The following is a 19,807-nucleotide window of genomic DNA, read 5'->3' as shown; positions in this document are numbered from 1 at the left end:
CAAATGGCAATGGGGGTTTATTTCCATAGAAGAAAACAACACTGACTACAAGGTTTTTCTTAAAAACTTAATTTAAATCTATTTGATTGCTGTGCAAGGATTCGATCCTCTAAGGAGGCAGCTCACGGCTCATTGGATCCCACAGGGGACACAATGACCAGTACTGGCTACAACTGTCCAAGACCTTGAGGGTCTCCAGCGCTGCCTTCCCAAACCCAGGATCCGAATCCAGCTCATGCTCCTGGAACGCTGGGTGAGGGCACAAAGAGGAAGAGGAATGGGTCCGGTCTCTAGGTAGGACCACAGCCCTCTGCCTGGTGTGGCGTGTGCTGGCTGCCCTGGCCTGGCAGGGCCCTGGAACCTCCTGGACCTGCAACCAGAAGATGGCAGGGGGAGCTGAAGTTTCCATGCCCACTGAAGCTCTCTCGGGGCATCAGCAGCTACTAACAGAGACCAAAAGTTGCCCAGAGGACCTGAGTGCAGGGTCAGGGCAGCAGCAGCCCTTGAGAATCCTTGAGTGGGGGAAACTCCATCCGGCAAGTAGCCGTCTTTCAGGAGGGACCTCTTCAGTGGCATCTGTCTCATCCCCCAGACATTCCTCTCCCCCGAAAAGCCCCCAGGAAGGGCCAGCTGCCCCTCCCAGGCTCCCCAGGGGCTTGCAGACCCAGCGGGCTCACTGGAGAGCTTGGGGAGTCACTCCACATACCTGAGAGTCCAGTACTCACAATTCCCCAGGGCCAGCAATTCCAGCTTTTGCAGATATTATGCAGACCACTGCTTCACAATAAGCCCTAAAAGGACAGCCAAAGAAATGTCACTGCACAGGTGGCAGATCAGGAGCAGAACATTCTGTGAGAGATTTAGTTTTGCCTTACAAAGATGTCAGTGAAGGATTGTACTGGCAAGGACCAGGCAAGGAGGGAGCCTAATTGGAGACCCGAAGGTAGGATGGAGGCACCGTGAGCAGGTTGGACCTGAGCCCCCATCCCCACACTGCTACTGCCCCTCCACACACAGAGTTGTCCAGGTGCCCTTCAAGGTCCATCCTGAATCAAGATGTCTTCTGATTACCCGCCAAGCTGCAGGCTGCGATTCTGATCCTTAACAAGTTATTTTTAACATAGGACATTGTTTCCAGAAAAAAAGCCATACAGAGCAGCAGGCTTTTCCTGAGACTGCAAAACAATTAGTGACAAAAAATTAGTGCTTTGAGGGATGAGATCTGAAGCAGGGCTGTTCACAGTAGCTTCCCCATCTCACTGATGAATGGGTGCTCTTGCTGCTGGAAGCATCTGCCCAGAGAGGGCAAGGACCCATTCTAGCATCACACAGATTCATAGCAGGGCAAGTTAGGGACCTTAGGTCCCCAGTTTTGTTCTTGCCTAGGGGGATTGTTACATTTATCCTGAACCTGTGCTATCCAAAATAGTAGCCACTGGCCACGTGGTCCTTCAACACTTGGAATGTGGCTGTTCTGAATTAAGTATGAAGTTCCTCCTGGGTTTTGAAGACTGTACCAAAAACGTGTAAGCTATCATCATAAAATATAATAATATTAATAGTAATATATTACTTTCTATAATTTTACATATTATATATTTATAATATGTATAATAAACGTTATGTATATTTATATATACTTTATATAGTATGTTTTATATAAAATAATAATTTTATATATAATAATACAATATATAACATATTGGTTACATGGTGAAGGGATCATATTTGTGTTATATTCAGCTAATTAAATATTAAATCAGTTTGCCTCTTCCTACTTTCTGAATGTGGCCACTAGGAAATCTATAGCAGGCATGTGGTTTGCAAGCTCTCCATGGGACATTTCATGTCTGGAAGGACAGCACAGGGCCTCGAGAGAGAAGGCCATGGTGGCGTGTCCCCTGCAGCTTCCTCACCAGGATGGAGCACGATTGTCTGGAAAATGGTCATCACCTCATTGATTCTGGTGTCACTTTGCTCCGAAGGGCCCTCCAGGGACTTCCAGCCCCAGAAGTGCACACACTGAAACATGGTAGCCATGCAGGCCTGGAGGGACACAGGACAGCAGGGGCATCATCGGCAAGGGCCCCTGATGGCACACCCCCTGAGCATGGGATGGGCAGGTCAGGGACGGGCCTTGCCATCTGGGTACCCACACTTCCAGTCCCTGTCCTCCAGAAGGAAGAGGTGGGGTGTCCTCCAGGGTGGGAGGGGTACAGCCTGTGCTGCAGCCAGCCTGGCATTGCACTCTTTGCTGCCCCTCTGGGTGCACCATCAGCCACGTCCCTTGGGACATCTCCCATGCGACTGTCTCTGAGAGAGCAGTGTGGACTGAGGTGGAGGCTGCATGGGTGGGAAAGGAGTCGCCCAGTGCTGATGATTCATGCCCAGGGTCACCAGGGACACTGTGACAGAGTCTGGGCAGGGAGGTGTGATGGGAACCAAACCCAAGTCTGGGGGGTGCACTTTGGGATGTCCCTCATGCCTGTGAGTATCACCTGGACCACGTCCACCCCATTCCAACCCAGAAACCCAAGCACCCACGAACATTGAGTGAGAGGGAACTTGTGACCCCAAGACTGGGGACGAGGGCACTGGTTGGAAGATTTGATAACCTTGTGTGGGTCAGCTGCAACCCGCAGGCTTCGAGAGGGGGTAGAACACCCCACGTTCAGCCACCTCCCACCGCCCACACCCTAGTCTGTGTAGGAAAGAAGGTGGGGTCATAGCCAGAGGGCAAGTGCAGAGCTGGGGTGAGAGGTCACAGGGCATATGGAGGATGCCGAGCGGGATGAGTGGCTGTCACACAGGTCCACACTCCAGTCAGCGTGGCCCTCCCCTCTCCCTTGTCCCTGCTTCCCTCCACAGCAATGGGGAGCTGGCTTTGGAAAGGGAAGAGACCAGGCCCCTCCAAGACTCCTGGCAGCCTGACATGGGCCTGCCCCACAGGGAACAGGAGGGGAGACTTCAGCAGAGTTTTAAACAGGACAGAGTCCTGCCCGCCTAAAGTGACCCACTAGGGAGAAAGGAGGATGGGGCAGAGGGTGACTGCCGGCAGAGCTAAGCAAAAGGAAGACATGCATGTTTCCCACAAAGCCCCTTCCCGAGTCACCTGGAATGGACACTCTCCCAGCCTGCGGAAGTGGACAGTGGCCACTGGGCTTTGGAGAAAACAAGACCTGCTTGTGACTGAGCCAGTGGACCCAAAGGACAATTCCCTTTCGGGGACAGTGTGGTCTTTGAGAAAAGAAGGAGGGTGAGAATTACAGGGGCTGTGCTGGAGTTGGGGTCATGGCCTCCTGGGCAGCAGGAGAGGCACCCAGGCCTTCCTCACTTCCCCTTTGAAGAAATGCTTCTTGGAAATCTCCACCACCTTCCCCAGCTTCCTGAAGAGGACGAAGGCCTTCAGCCTCAGCTGCTTGCTCTCCTGGGCCAACACACACATACAGGACTGACTCCCGGGAGCAGGAAGCCTGCCATCCTCCTGGGTAGATTTTGGTGCTTCAGCCCTGCAGAACCTTCAGAAACACCCCATCAGGGCAGAATCTCTCCCTGGGGAGGGCTTCTGTGGCCCTCCAGGGACTGGACATGACCCTGGTCTATGAGACCAACTCTTCCCTGCACTGTGGCTTGTTCTGAATCTGACCGCACACTTTTGCCTCAGACCCTGGAGTGTTTGGGAGGGGCAAGATTGGGAGGAAGCTCTTCCCTCTGAGCAGAACCCAAGGGGCCACAGCTCTGATTCCCTACAGTTTAGCACACGCATCTTTTTGACAAGATCCTACAACTAGCTTTGCACATGGCAGCTGCACGAAGGACCCTAGGCTCACTCTACTCCCCAGCACATCTTCTTATTAGGACTAGGAGTCCCTGCCCACCCACTGAGTAAGCTAAGTGCTGTACTGTGCCCCCAAAGTTCATCGATTGGAAACAATCCTAGAGTCATAGGTTGATGGTATCTGGAGATGGTGCCTTTGGTAGGTAATTAGGATTAGATGAGGTCATGAGGATGGGGTTCCCACGATGGCAGTAATGGCTTGACAGAAGAGGAAGAGAGACCTGAGCTGGCACACTTGATCTGTCTCCATGTGATAAAGCAAGAAGGCCCTCACATGATATGGGTATCATGCTCTTGGACTTCCTGGCCTCCAGAACCATGAACTAAATAAATCATCTATGCTTTATAAATCACCAGGGCTTGAGTATTTTGTTTTAGCAACAGAAACACTCTTAAGCTACCGAGGGAGGCTGTTATCTGGACTCACATTGTCAAAGGAGTCTCTGCACAGCTCAGAGATGGCTTCAAAAGACCAGCACATGTTCCCTTCTTGGTGCTCAGTCAGGACTTTGATCAGGGCCTCCATAACCTCCGCAGTCATAGTGCTGCTCAGAAGAACCCAGAGGAAGCCCATGTACTGTTCCAGCAAGAGTTTTTGATACTGCTTCACGTGGAGGGATGCAGACAGCTCATCCTCCACCCTACTCCCTAGTAGACCTGAGGAGCATGCCCATGTGGCCCTCAGCCTCTGGGACCTGGACCATGGCATGAGAAGTTACTTCCTGGGGGCACCAAGGGCCATGTTGCCCAATGCGCACAGGGAGAGCATCTGCAGGACCTCGTCCTCCTTCTGCCATTCACCTGTCTCCAGCAGCATCACTGCCAGCCTAAGCAACTTCCCCTGGTACAGGACCCTATCCCTCATGAACTGCAAAGGAGAATATCTTAGTTACCACCAACCCCACCACCAGTGGATCCCATCCCTCATGAACTGCAAAGGATCACGTCTTAGTTACCACCAACCCCACCATCCGTGGAGACCCACTTCACCACAATGGGACAGGACAGGGAATCATGGGCACCACGCGGAATGGTCCCTCTGTGAGCAGGAGAGGAGGAGACCAAGTGCTTCGCTGCCCTCATCTGTAAAGGGGATTGATGCCAGTGTCTCCGTCAGGGCTGCTTTGAGATTCAGTAAGGAAATATGGAGGACGCTGGATAATGTGCAGAGACGCACATCCATTGTCCTTGATTTCTCTAGTTAACCTGACAGAGCAGCTGCCCTGTGCAGGCACCTCCCCCAGTACATCTGAACTAAAGTGCACAGGACCCTGAATTCTACTCCTTTGGGAGAATCTCCATTTGCTTAGTACTAGAGTGCCAAGACCTCAGGTCAGTGAGGACACTGTGGTGGGCCTGAGTGTGTACACACGTATGCTCACAAGAGACTGAGTGTGCTTTTAAAGAAAGCTGAAGAGCCAGGCATAGTGGCACATGCCTGTAATCCCAGTGGCTCCCACATCTGAGGCAGGAGAATCGCAAGTTCAAGGCCTCAGCAACTTAGTGAAGCCCTAAGTAACTCAGGCTCTGTCTCAAAATAAAATATAGAAAGGGCTGGGGATGAGGTTCAGTTGTTGAGTGCCCCTGGGTTCAATCCCTGGTAAGCCCCACCCCCTGAAATAAAAGGAAAAATCATGTATACTCCAGCCCCATCAACTTTGATTTAAATAACTTGCCTCTTACAAGCAGAACCTAACTTTTAAACAGTAATAATCAGCTAGAATTTTCATTTATCATGCAGCCAATGTGCATGTGATCTCATTTAGTTTTCACCAAAGACCCCTAAATTAGGTTCTGCTGTTCTCACTTCAGCAGATGCAGAAGTTGAAGCCCAGAGACCTTAAGGAACTTGTCCATGGCTGTCCAGCTGCTGGGTGGAGGGAACTGGATCCTACTGTGTCCTCTGACTCCCATTCGTGGGCCTGCTACCTCCTCCTGTGTACATCTCTTCCCACAGTCGTGGTGGTTTATGGAGGAGGCACAAACACCAGACGAACCTGAGAACTTGTAAAAACTTGGTAAGTCTGTCTGAGGCTGGTCTTGCACTGGGCCAGGAGTTTCTGTATGGTCCAAAGCCAAAAGTTGTTTTCACATTTTTAAATGGTGAGGGGAAAACCTAAGAAGGGATTTCATGAAGACTTTACTGGAACCCTGCCACACCCACTGGTTTCCAGGTCATCTGGGGCTGTTTTCATGCTCAACAGCCATGTGGACATGACGTCAAAAATGCATACTTACTATAAGGCCCTTCACAGAAACCCTGCCGCCCCTTCCTGGGCTGTCTTTTGGTTCCTGTGGCATATTAGACTTCATGTAGGCAATAAAGTTTCCCTTAAATATTCTGGTCAATTCCCTCAGGACCCACAAAAGCTCCACAGAGCAGCTGAGTCACGTGGCTGTGACCCTCCCACCTTCCTGCCTGGTGAGGACGGTGGTCTCTCAGAGCCCCCCTGTGCAAAGCATTCTGGTGGAGCCCATGGTGCCCCCACTGGCCCCAGGTTGCTCCCCTCATCTTGCAGAGCCCCGCGTGCTTCCTCTCAGTGTGGCTCATGTTGTCTCAGCCTCTCCCCACAGTGCCCTCCCTGCACTACTCATGTGACAAAGGAGTGCTAGGAGTCAAGGAGCATGAAAGGAGATTGCTCAGAGGAGACTTCTTCAGGGGCGAACCATTTCAGGAGAGCCCTAGGACACCTACCCCACTGTTCACACCCCACCAGGGCCACAGGTCTCACTTCCATGCTGCTGATGTGGAAGCTCATGACATCTGAGCCCTTGCCCCTGAGCACCAGCTCCCGACAGCCTCAGCTTGTAGCTCTCCAGGTTCTGCATACACAGACTGTGAAGGACACACCAGGATGCTATCTGGCCAGGGGAGCCAGCCCAGCTCCTGCTCACTGCACTGCAGCCTGGTGCTGGCTTGGAGTGACCAGGATCTGAGCGCCTGGTGGGTTCTGTCAATAAAATACTTGTTTTCCATCTGCTTTTCTAAAAGTGGGCCAAATGAGGCTGTTCATGGTGATCAGGACTTAGTAGGTGTTGACCATCCTGGTCCTGCTGCTAGCCCCTCCTCTCTCTGACCTTACATCTGCTTTGGAGCAGGAAGTTTGGAACAAAATTTCCCACTGTCCTGCAGTGCACTGCCACCCCAAAGTCTCAGACACAGGTCTGGGGCAGTGTCCCCAGATACAAATCATCTGACTGTGCCAGTCACAAGGGTTTATGTCCTACAGCACCCTTCACTCTGTGAGAGCCTGGGCCCCACCTGGCCAGGAGACCTATTCCCTCCAGGAAAGTCAGGCTGTCCTTCCGCTGGGCCACACGGACTGCTTTTCCAGGGCATGCAGCAAGTGCTCATTGCTGATTCTCTTGAACAAAAGCTACATGGACTTGATGGTGATCCTGAAGAAGGTGGGCAGGAGTGATGTAGCGGCTAGACTCTGGACCACTGCCCTCCTGTCTAGGAGATGAGGATTCCAACCCCTGCTGGACCCCATGCAAAGCGCTGAGGGGGCTGATGGGTTTGCAAATCAAGAACCACACCATATTGGACATGCATAAACAGGATGGTAAAATCAGTCTCCAGAAACGTCCCCACCATGAGGGCGTAGCTCGATACCCTTGGTGCAGATAACTCATGGGGCCCAGACTGCTTCTAAGGGACAGTTGGAGGCTAGGTCCTGCCCAAGCCTCCTGCCCTACACTCCATGGACCTTCCCATCTGTCCACCTGCCCTCAAGCACCTCTGCCCTCAAGCACCTCTGCAAGTTCACCTCCTGGGTCAGGGTCCCTGTGTGGACTAGCCTCCAGGTCTTCAGGGCAGGTGAGGCAGCCTTGGACCCGTGGCTGCTCTGAGCTGCAGCAGGAGGGTGTAGATGAAGCCAGGGAACAGGTCTCCCAACTTGTCATCCCTGTCCAACTTCTCCAGAAGCAGGTGGATGGTGCACAGGATCTGCAGAGAGAAGGACCAGGGGTGTTGGAAATTCTACTCTGAGACCCCCGAGAAACCCCAGGGCCTGGCCCTGCCACTCACCATCAAGGGCTCCACTGCAGCCAAGCACCAGATGACAGCTTTGGAGGTGGTGTTCACCCTGGGGTTAAACCTCGACTGCAGCCGGCCCATCAAGCCTTAGAATATAGTTCGTGCAAAAAGCACATTCTCTGCCACCACCAGCCACACCTGCATCAGGTGACCAGCCAAAGACAAGGACTGTGGGTTTTCTGCCATGTGTCCTGTCATGAAAAAAATCCCTTTCAACCCCTCGGCAGGGCCCCAGCTACAGTCTGAAGTCTGGGAACTGAATGTCAGGGAGGTGAGTCACCAAAGACTGTGTAATTAGAACCCAGGTTCCTGACTCCACGCTGGGGCCCCTTTCTCTGCCCAGTCTCATAGTACTGGGGACAGTCATGGCCCTCTTAGAACACATGTATTCCTCAAGGTCCCCACTGGTACTAATGCTTGATGACTGTAAGGACATGTCCAGGAATATCTCCAAGAACCCAATTCATGTCAGGCAGTTTGCTGATGTTAGTATATCAGCTAATTTTCTCAATGAGTCTTAGAGGAAGGTATTTTTCTCTCACTGTACTACCGAAGAGGAGATTAAGGCTTTCAAATGTTGGATGACCTGCCAAACAACAACAGGAAATGCCTTCCTTATCCTCAAGTTCAAGTCCATGACTCTACTGAGAAAGACACTGCCCCAGGATGGTGCCTTAATGGGTTAGGTGCAGAGGTGGGAATTGGTAGTTCTAAAGGGCTAAAGCAACAAGTCTAACAAGGTTAAATCGAACAAACAAAAAGACATGCAACCTGCCTATTTGTGTTCTCAAAATCTAGTACACAAGTGCAGGGAGGGAGTTTGGGGTTGGGGAGAGAGGAGGCGGGGGCCTAGGGATAGAAATCAGATGTGGAAGGGTAAAAGAAACTCACTAGTGTCGAGAATAAAAAGACCATGGGGGTAAGGAAACCAGGAAACAGGGCCCTCAGTCCCAAAATGGCAAGAAACGGGATTCTACCAGCAGTCACAGGAGCCTAGAGGAACACCCAGGGGTGTGGAATACAATGCACCCACTGCAGTCTTCCTGAGACCCTGAGTGAACTGCCACCTGTATGCGCACTCCTGACCCTCACAGTGAGCTAATGAGTCAGTTCTAAGCTACAACGTTGTGGGGGATTTACTACACAGTGATAGCTGACCAATACAGATGTTGGTGAACATGTCACCCTGAAGTGACCATCAGGAATGCCAGCAGGAACTGGGGACACACTACCAGAAATGCACTGCCCCCTGCCCATACCCCACAGCCCTGCTCCAAGTGCCACGAACCCTCAATGAATCACAAAACCCGAGCCACACTCCCACCTGAACCCTGCAGGGTTCCTTGAGGAGAAGCAGCTCTGTGGCAGGTCAGCCCTGCGGCTCTGGGCCTGAGGTCTGGGTTTGGAACTCTTGGCCCTCCATTCACAGTCTCTTGGCCAGACTTCCACCTCATTCATCCCACTGTGGCCACACAGGATAGCTGCTCTGTGGGAGGACTCCTGCCTCCCTGAAACTCCCCAGATAAGGACACTCCCTACCTTTGGTGAGACCCAGCCCCACACAAGAGTAGGGTTTGTAGACATAATGCCAGGGAGGAGGAGGTTGCTCTGTATCTTTCCTGACTAGAGGTGGGGCACTTGGATGCTCTCTGAGTCCACATTTGAAAAAGAACAGGTACAGACTGGAGCACATCAGGGACTTGCTCAGCCCTGTGGTGGCACGAGCTGTTGCTCACCTGCCTGAGGCTCTGTCCACACGCAAAAGGAAAGGGCCACCATCGGGGGATAGTACTGGACTTCTGGGTCTGACCCAGATGGGACAACCAGGACATGTGAGGAGCTACTGGTCCCAGATTCCAGCTGGATATGATGAAGCTTTGGAAGTCCGGGTTCTGGATCAGTGGTTCCCTGTAGACTGGGGACTCCTTACATGAGATTCAGGTAAATGGCTTTGACCCACCCTGGGCTCCAGGCTTCTGGAATATGTTCTCCTTTGGGCACTCACCTCTCCATGGGCAGGGACTGCCTCAGGAATGACGTGAGGACAGTCTCCTGGTGGTAGTGTGCCAGCAAGAGATGCCTTCAATGAGAAGGTGCCACATCTCCAGATGGTCCACCATGGGCAGGTAGACTAGGATGGCGTCCAGGATCTCAGCCGCCTGGGGAGGGGGCAGGCATTGCAGGGGACTCCAGGCCCCTGTGGGACACCCCTCCTCAAGGGAGAATGGTGTGCTTAGGGGTAAGCTGCCAGGACCATTCCGAGAATCAACACCACAACCTCTCCAAGGGGATGCTTTGACCTCTTCCTTGGACTGGGGGTGGGGGCAGCTCTGGGAGAGGAGGCCTTGGCCTCCAGATGCTGTCCATGTTGCCTCTATTTCTAGCTATTTCCTCCTTTTTGCTAGTCCCAGAGTTCGGGGGAGGCAACCTCAGGAGACAACCCCAGCCCCAACCTGGGACCCTGGACAGTTCTGCCACCTTATTCTCCAACTCCCTGGCCCTCATTGGAGGAGCGTTCCTATCCTGGTGACTGTGGCCTTGTCGTGCCGCAGGTCCATGGACCCAATGTTCTCACAGAGTTTGTGGATGAGCGAGATCAACTCATCAAAGTTAAACTCCATGCAAACCACCTAGGATCAGGGCAAAACCAAGTCCTAGCCCACTCCCCTGACTGCTCCTCCTCCAGACAGGAGACTGAGGCCGTGACCTTCTCAGGGCTCCCTGCCCAGCTTCTCGCTGTACTGACAAGCTGCTCAGGCAGCACCTCAGCACATCTTATGTCAGAGGGCTCCCACTACCAACCTCTCCCAGTTCTCAACACCTGCCTCCCACCCTCTCTGAACCCCACACAGGATGCCCCCACACAAATCTCCTGTTCTCACTCCACTGCCCTGCAGCCTGCCTGGCCTACTCCCTGATCCCTGTGCTCATCCTGCCTCTCCACAAGCCCCCTTGCACCAGGAAGCAACTCCGCCCGCCAGGAAAAAGGGACCTCACTGCCCTGTGAAGTTCAGTGGCCTGTTTGCAAGGTTCCAGGCACTTCCTTTCATTAGTGTGCCATTAGCATGCAGGACTCCTCTGGATCATTCCTGTGGCCTCCTCCATGCTCAGCGTAGCACATTGTAAGTGCCAGGAGGAGTTGGACAGGCAATGTTGGGCACCATCTGTGTGCTCAGCACCCCAGTGAGGACCCAACCAGCCACAGGTCATTTCAGTATAGATGTATCCCTTGGACCAAAGGTCAGGGAAGCAGCAACCCTAGAGGAGAACATGGGAGACACAGCCAGTCCAGGAAAGCCCTGCCCCAAGAAATGTCCAGAGACTGGGGACCAGCCACTGGTCACCTTGGCAATTTTGGAGGACGCACAGAAGATCTTCTCTGGTCTATGCCCTGATGTCCTCCTTATATTTCTCTAGCTCCTTCTCCTTGGAAGCATCTCATAAGGAGCAGTTCTGGCTTGCTGTTGGGAGTACAATTTCAGACATAATTGACAAGGACAGGGGTCTGGCCAGGGTCACTCAGTGCGGACTCCTGAGTCAGCTCTGCCGTGCTCACTGCTCTGAACTGGGGCCCAGTTTCTATATCCAGAACCCTGCCTTGTAAGATGGGCCTCCCCACTCAGTAGCTGAGTGGCCTGGGCAGGAGACCTCGTCTCTTCGTCCCCCACATTCCCTGTCTGTAAAGCAGAGTACACAATGGTGCCACCTCTTTCGGGGGATGTTATGAAAACAGATCAGGGAATCCAGGCCACACATTCTGCACAGTACCTAGCCTTGTGTGGCATTAATGTTGGCCATAGCTCCTGCCCTGTGTGGCCAAGTTACTTCCACCTCTGTCCAGGTGCCTCAGGGTCTCACCCCACGTGACCCCAAGAACCAAGGTCCTGCCCACACCCCAGCTCTGGGACAGCATCCTCTTGCCCACAGCCATTCCAGGGCATGTTGCTTGTCAAGACATGTGTGACTATAGTGATCCACTGTCTCATTCAAAGTTAACTTTTTTCCATGTGGTACCCGAATGTGTGTGTCCTGTTTTTGTTTTTGTTATAAAAGAGGGCCTCACCAAGGCCAGAGCCACAGGCTCACTAGCCTGGTCCACCCCAAGCCACAGGCCCATAGTCTCCCCCTCCCCTCCCCCTCCCAGAGCCCTGGTGGTTCCTCATGGCAGCCTCTTCCCAGGGGTTTTTCAGGGGCAGAACTTGACTTCCGAAGCTCCCTTATTCTCTAGGACAAAGAGAGCATTCTATGGACATCAGAGTGGCGGGCTGGGCTGGGGCAGGACTCCTGGACTCATGCAGACCCCCCAGTTCAGATGTAGATCTGCATGAGATGGAGGTGGAGGTTGGTGGCCTTCTCATGCTCCCGTTCTTTCTCTGACAAGATCCACTTCTCCAGGAGCTATGTGTAGATCCCAGAACACAGAGGTGGGCTTTAAAATTCTGGGCCAGCCTTTGACTGGCCAGTTTCTGTCCTGGAATCCCCAGTGAGTTGGACATTCAATGCTTCTGCATGGTTCCAGGCACTTGTGGATTTCTTTACAGGCCCTACCATGAAAGAAAATGAGGCTGGGTGCAGAGAGGGAATTCCCCAGCATCTTCCCTTAGATGTTGCCTGGCTTGTGTTTAGTGTGGCTCCAAACATCTGCCCACAATAAGGGGCCAGGAGCACAGCCCACCACACTTCAGATGGGCCTGGGGCCATTCAGACACCTCAGTTTCTTTCAGAGCAAGGGACATTGGCATCTTGGCTTGGATATTGCGTGTTCCCAAAGACCCATGTACCAAAGGCTTGGTCACTAGCCTGAAGCACCATTGGGAAGTGGTGGAACTTTCAGGAGGTGAGGCCTAGTGGAAAGAAATTAGGTCATTTGGGGGTGTCCTTGGAGGATGAACTGGGACCCTGGCTCCTTCCTCTCTTCCTCTTTGCTTCCCTGTGGCCATAAAAACTGAGCAGACCTCCTCAGCCAGGCACTCCTGCTGTGATCCTCTGCCTTGCCCGAGACTCAAAGCAGGGGAGTCAGCCCACCATGGCTGAAACCTTGCAAACCATAAGCCAAAAGAAACACTTCCTCCTCTTAAGTTGATTTTCTCAGGCAGTTTGACACAGTCATGGAAATCTGACTAACACAATTACTATGGAATATGAAGGCCATGTATCACCATGACAGGTCAGTTCATGTAGAGGTCACAACAGGTGTTTCCACACCTAACGACACTGCTAAAGAAAACATGGAGCAGAAATGTGTGGCACTGTAAAGAGAAATGAACAGATCCACAGGGACAGTCAGAGTTCAGCACCTCTCTCTCAATAAGTGGTACAACAAAAGATAGAATACTAGAAAAGACATAGGAAATTTGAACAATACCATCAGCCAACTCAGGCTAATCGGCTTTAAGAACACTCCACTTGGACCAGATCTGGGCAACAAAGTAAGTTCTGATCTATTTTAAAAGACAAAAAATATATAAAGCATATCCTTGGACAACAAAGGAGTTCGATTAGGAATCCGAATCAGAGAGATCTCTGACAAATCCCCCAATATTTGGAAATTTCTAAAATAATCTATGGGTCAAAGAAGAAATGAAAAGGGAAATTAAAGTGTGTTTTGAACTAAAATCAAATTAGAATACAACATATCAAAATCTGTGGCATGCAGAAAAAAATGTCTGTGAACTTACTTACATTATTTGATCCTGAATTTCAAACTTATCATCACATTACAGTCACCAAGACTGTGTGGCATTGTGAAAACAGGCAAATACAGCAATGGAGCAGGATAAGCACCCAGAATTGGATCCATGGCAACTTGGTTTTTGACAAAAGGTACAAGGGTAATTCATGAGAGAAGGATGGTCCTTCCAACAAAGGGTGCCATAAAAACTGACTGTCCATGTGCCAAGACATTAAAATTAATACACTTTTTCTGTACTTCACATCATACAAAATAACTCAAGGTACATCATATTAACTCAAAACATATCAGAAATTTAATTGTAAAACCTAAATATATAAAACTTCTAGAAGAAAACACAGGAGAAAATTGTGGTGATCTTAGGTTAGGGAAAGAGTTATGAGACTTGACCCCAAAAACATAATCCACAAAAGAAGAACAGAAATCAATCTTCATTGAAATTTAAATCTTCTCTTCCTCAAAAGGTATGGGGGATTCATGAAAAGAAAAGTCACAGATTTGAGGAAGATATTTATAAATCCTATAACTGGTATACTGTATCCAGAATAATTAAACTTCTAAAAGGATCAGTACTAAGAAAGCCCAATTTAAAAACAAAAGAACAACCCAGTACCTTTCAAAAATGCCAAGGATACACAAGACAAAGACAAACTGAGAAATGGTTCCAGATTAAAGGAGTATAAAGAGACAGGCAATCTAATCCCAGTGGGTAATGGGGATGGGTGTGGCTATCAAGGATGCTATTTGGGGCAATTAGTGATATTTGAATATGGATCATTGATTTTAACATAACATTGTAGTAACACTCAGTCCCTGATTCTGGTCGTCCTGGTCCTGTTTTGGTAGACCATTCTTGATCTTGAGGTGAGCAGTTACCTTCCCATGCTTTCAAAATATATGTGTGCATTGAATGAGGAAGAGCCAGAGAAAGAAATGTGGTGAAATATTAAGAATAATGAATCTGAAATTTTTCAGCAGATGCAAAATGTAACAGAAACAAAAATCACTGCAATGTATTAATGCTCCACCTTGCTACCCACAGTCTGGCCCTTAAACCTACTCCCTGGAACAGTGGCCACCTCTGACTCCCGAACCTTAGACAGGCAACTCACATACACCATCTCCTGTAGCCCACAGGGGTCTATCTGACCTTTGCATGAGGCCCTCCATCAGATGCTCCAGGGACTTCAGCATGTTCTCATACAGAGTCTATGGCCAAGAGAGAGAGGTGGGTGGCCATGAGAGGCACATACTGCTACCCACCGGGCTCTGCAGGAGTCTATGCCAGAGTGGAGAGGTGAAAGGGCCTGATGACCAGCCACTAACTGCTGCCCACACTGTTCTTTACACTCATCTTCCCATGGGAAGTAGAAGACAACCTTTTAAGAGGAAACCATCTTACAAAACTAGGGCCCAGTTCCCCTGACTCCTTATCCTAGAACTAGTCCTTGAAGCAGAGGTGGCTACTTGTCCCACAAGCATTTGTTCTCTTCTTCCAAGTGTTGCTGGAAAACAGCCCTCGAGTCAGGGACCACATGTCTCAGTACAGCTACATCCAGGTGGAGACATGCGACTGCATTCTGATCCATGGAAGGACAAAACTTCCATGCTGGACATGGACCCCATGTCCAGGTGGGAAATCAATACCCACTGGGACCCTAGCAGCGATGCTTCAGAGCTGGTGGCAGCCCTTGACAGCCTGTATTCCTGATAACTGCATGAAGCAGCTCCACACCTTAACTCACTGACAACTGAACTTCATTTGGATGAGAATAAACTTTTATTACAATGCACTGCTGAGGTTTGGGGTTTATCTGTTACAGAAGCTAGCATTACCTTAATTTACTAACAGAGCCCTCTACACTTTGCTGCCTCTAACTTCTCACAGGTGGCCCAGGAAGGTGGATTTGATGGTGTCAATGTAAACGTCCAGGTTCTGACCTAGAAAATGAGGTGTCCCAGAGGGGACCTACCTTAATGGACTCATTGTCCTCTCCAGGATGTTGGAGAGAAATGACAGAATGTATACTCATATTCATTAGCTCATTACCTTCTTCTGTGGAGTAGAAAGTCTTCAGTATGCTGGGGAAAGAGACATTGACAAGAGTTCTGTCAATGAGGAGTTGAGCCTCTGCTGTCCACAGCCCAGCCTGGGCACAGGGGTATATCACATCCCTGCCCAGGGGCCCTGTCTGCCCGACCACCAGCATCCAGTGTTGTATTTCTGAACGAAGCAGACATTCAGGGGTCCCAGATCACTTCTCCCACTTCCTGTGGCCTGCTCTGAACGTGTAAATCTCCTTCCTCCCCAATCTCAGCCATGGAATTTGATCCAGGCCTGAGATTTCCAGGTGTAATACTTGGACCTCCAGCAGCAGCACCTTGGTGTTTGTAAACCACAGAAACTCTGTGGCCCCACTTCAGATCTAGTGAACCAAAACCTCTGGGGTGAATCCCAGGCCCCTGAGTCTTCACAAACACTCCAGAGGGAGAGCTAGCTGACCCGGGCACCGGAGTTCAGCCTCCTTCTATCCCCCCACAAATGCTCGTCAAGATGGCTGCACATTAGAATCACCTGGAGAACTCCTAAGGACCCCCACAGGCCCCATCCAGACTCAGGGATCCTTACATAAGGGCCTGAGTGGTACTGTTGAAAGTTCTGGGTGTTGACAGACACCTTCCCACCTTAACTTCAAGATCACATTGCCTGAAGGTGTCTCTCACTCCATTTAGTCACTCTACTTAAACCCAGAGCCGAAATGCTGCCTCATGCTCCAAACCCTCTTGGCAGCCCCTATAGTATAGAAACTGGATTGTATTTTCTTACCAGTCCTCCTTTTCTGTCTTTTGCCTGTTTGTTTTAGTGGACCTAAGAACACATCTGTCTCAGTCATTCTGACCTATATTTGCATATGCTTGTCTTTTCTCCAAGTCTCTGAGAGACAGGACCAGGTCTTGCCAAGTAGCTAGAGTGTAAGGGAACATGTGCTCAGCTGGGGTTAGTGGAGTGAATTTACAAGACGCTCGCAGGCTGCCTCCTAAAGCAACTTGGGTCTCCTCGAAGAGCCCAGTAATGACCAGTCCTCTGCAAGTCGAGTGCCCTAAAAATGTTCCCACCACTTCAAACACTAACCGCAAATCTGTATAGTCCCCCTCATGCTCCCCTCCCACAGGTGGACAACTGGGCAGGGCACTCCTTTGCTATTGTTCTTACCTTGTAGAAATCTATCCATAAATAACGTTGGGTTAGTTGACTGAACCCACCTCCACTTGAAGGGTTTGTCTCCCTGGATGCTCCCTCAGTAACTTGAAGGGTCTGTCTCCCTGGATGCTCCCTCGGCATTGCTCAAAAACTCCCTTCAATCCACCCAGCATCCATGTACCCTCCTGCTATTTCAGGAGAAGCCTCTGGTGTGAAATGTTGCTGAGAATCAGGGAAGAAGCCGAACCTGTCTTGTAGACTGGCCCTTTGCCCCAGGGAGCTGCAGCCCCAGACCCCAACACAGAGGCAGGCAGGGAGGAGAAGGTGTAAACACTGATGGAGAGTCAAGGGGTGTCTTTGGCTTTGTCCCCACCCCCAGTGGCCACTCGGGGCTCAGAGTGGGACCCAGCTCACCTCAGGTACGAGAGGGCATCCATCACCATTGTCTACACAGGACATGCCAGGTGGTCAGTGGGCTCCATCTTGAGGATTGCCTGTCTGGCACAAGCAGGGTGGTGACCTCCCTATCAACAAGGAGGTCCTTGGTTGATGGGGACAATGGCTACACTCCACAGCATAGTTACAGGGAAGGCCTGACCCTTTATACAGTGCCCTATCATTCCACATCTCTGTACTGGTTTTCTTTGTTTGTTTGGCCTTTGGCATCGCAGGAGGCAGCAAAGACAAGTACAAGGAGCAGGACCCACCACTAAGAGGCTGTGTGTCCTTAGCCACATACTTCCCTTCTGGAACCCATGTTCCCTTGTTCATACAGGATTCATCACTTATTTCACAGGTTGCTCCAGGCTGCTGTGAAATGATGTGTGTCTCCAAGTCCTGAGTGGGAGCTAATGAGTACTCATCTCCTTTATAAACTCATTGTAGCTCTTCCATATTTCCTCTTTCTCACTATGTACGACTTTTCTAAGGGGGCTTTTCTCATCCACATCTTTGAGGTCCTGGCCCTTCAATGTGTGTTACATCTCTCTGCACCAAATTTCTTAGTCTCTCCTTGGTTTCTGACCTCAGGCTGCACCACTGAATCATGCTGAGCAAACCTGCATGACCATGCATTGAGCTAGAGTTGGGTCAGAAAAACTGAGTTCTTCCCTGGTGCATGGGACCCAAAAAAGTCTGGCTCTGCTCTAGCCACTACGGCATACCTGGGTTCTCCTGATGTCCTTGGCTCTGAGCATGGCTGAAGGTCACTGGGAGACCGTAAAACATTCCAGATGCTCCAGAAGGGAGCTCAAAGTGACAGAGCAGGGTGCCCAGGGCCTGTGTCCTTCACCCAGGATGGCTGCCTGGGCCTCCTGCCCATTCCCAAGGCACATCCTCACTATCCAGCAGTGGTGCCAGTACTGACTCCTTTCTCTTGGGCACACTTGTACACTCCCCACTGCCTCTCTCTTCCAGAAAGATTTGCCCTCTTCGCTACAGCTCCTATGCTCAGGTGCAATGTCAGATGGTAAAGTAGGCACTTCGGACATTGGCTCTGAATTAACAACCTCATTTAGGAATCTCTATATAATGGCAGGTACTTTCATCTGGTCAGGTCAGTTCTCTGATCTTTGTGTTCTAGATTGTTCAATGACAGTATCTTCCTGGATAGAGGGAACCCTGACCAACCTCCCTCTAAACTTTAGCTCTACACAGCTTACCACTGAGGAAATTCAGAGATCAGACAGACTGAAGTGTTTTCCTCAGTCAGGTCTGGTTTCTGGCACATTAATTATATTTCCTAAACCACTGAAGCAGTAAAATACCATTCCACTGGCAGATGCTAGTCTATTGTGGAAAGGAGGCTGTTGTAGAAGAGAACAGTCACCACTTGTAAAGTGAGATTAGAAGATGTGGTGAATCCTCAGAAGCACCTGGTGTTTATCAAACAAAGTGTCACATGTTCACTGATCTCATAGAAGTCTAATGACATGCTGTCATAATATAAAAAAGTGACAATAGTGGACAGAAGTGCATCTGGGTGACCAGAGAGTTGGAGGAGGATTTTAAGATCCATGAACCACTTTCCAATGGGTCAGGCATGATTAGTGTACTCAGGAGAGTCCAGCTCAGTCCTGTGACCAGGCTCTTAGAAATTCCACAGCCATGCTGAGCTAGGCTCAGACATACCACATCCCAGGAGTGATGGGACAATGATCACATATAAATCCCTGAAAGGGCACTGGGATCAGGGTCTTGGAGACTAAGGAGCTAGAGGAAGTTGGACCTCCATCTCTTCTTCTCAACCTCTTCTACATCCTCAGCTGGTAAGATTGTTCCCTAGAAGAACCCAATGAAGAGTTCCAGGAAAGGAGCAAATCTTGTAATCTCCAAACACTCATAGAATCAAAAAGACTGAGAAGAAAATAGAGGCTTGGGGAACCCAGCTGTGCAGTGTACCTCAGAACACAGAGCTCAGGAGCATCTCCACCTTGATTTCCACAATCACCTGATCTAAAGAAGAACTTGCCAATGAATATGCTGTGTACTCTACCAACAGAAGTCAAATCAATCCCCTGTGCTGGTCATCTATGATGATGACTCCAGGCCTCAATAATTCCTAACCAATTCTCTGTCTCCAGCTCAGAGAAAATGGTCATTTGGCCTTCCATCTTGCCAGGCTCCAAAGAGGGTATACCAGAGTGGACTTACTACTAGAAGGACCAGGCTCTCCTGGTAATTTCTGGGGCCAGAGTGTAAGAGTGGAAAGAGGACCTGAAGTGAATGATATCTAGATGCATTCATCTGTTTATTCTCAAAATAGCTGTATATCATATGGAGGAGGTCACTTGTTACCAGAGATCGATCTTCCCTAGGGGACATGCAGGGATATGCATGAACCCTCTCTTCAAGGTAGACCCTCCATCCACAGCAGCTGCCAACCCAACAGGTTTGAGAGATGCAGTCTCCGAAATAAATGTGAGAGGCCTGTCCTACAGGAATAGTCATGCCTTTGAGCATGGAGAGATTCTATGTCCTCTTGCTGATTCTGTGGACTGAACACTGTTTTTCATCATGTTTGAAAATATCAACCAG

General features: G+C 50.3%; 3 protein-coding genes and 2 pseudogenes across 11 annotated transcripts in view; 1 reads left to right on the top strand and 4 right to left on the bottom strand.

Annotated features, from left to right (window-relative positions):
* The window catches only part of LOC124991706 (immunoglobulin lambda-1 light chain-like), a 1,192,366-nt gene that overhangs the window by 742,629 nt on the left and 429,930 nt on the right, over positions 1 to 19,807 (bottom strand). The window lies entirely within an intron of this gene.
* LOC124991707 (immunoglobulin lambda-1 light chain-like) overlaps positions 1 to 19,807 on the bottom strand; it is a 1,154,667-nt gene that overhangs the window by 747,088 nt on the left and 387,772 nt on the right. The window lies entirely within an intron of this gene.
* The window catches only part of LOC124991709 (immunoglobulin lambda-1 light chain-like), a 981,515-nt gene that overhangs the window by 751,603 nt on the left and 210,105 nt on the right, over positions 1 to 19,807 (bottom strand). The gene's annotated exons all lie outside the window — the stretch shown is intronic.
* The window catches only part of LOC124990491 (zinc finger protein 264-like), a 264,954-nt pseudogene that overhangs the window by 152,018 nt on the left and 93,129 nt on the right, over positions 1 to 19,807 (top strand).
* LOC124990497 (maestro heat-like repeat-containing protein family member 2A) lies at positions 110 to 17,967 on the bottom strand (annotated as a pseudogene).

The sequence above is a fragment of the Sciurus carolinensis genome, chromosome 8 (genome assembly GCF_902686445.1).
Source record: "Sciurus carolinensis chromosome 8, mSciCar1.2, whole genome shotgun sequence".
Lineage (NCBI taxonomy): Eukaryota > Metazoa > Chordata > Mammalia > Rodentia > Sciuridae > Sciurus > Sciurus carolinensis.
Note: the sequence above shows the minus strand (reverse complement) of the source record. Positions and strands in the feature narration are given on the sequence as shown.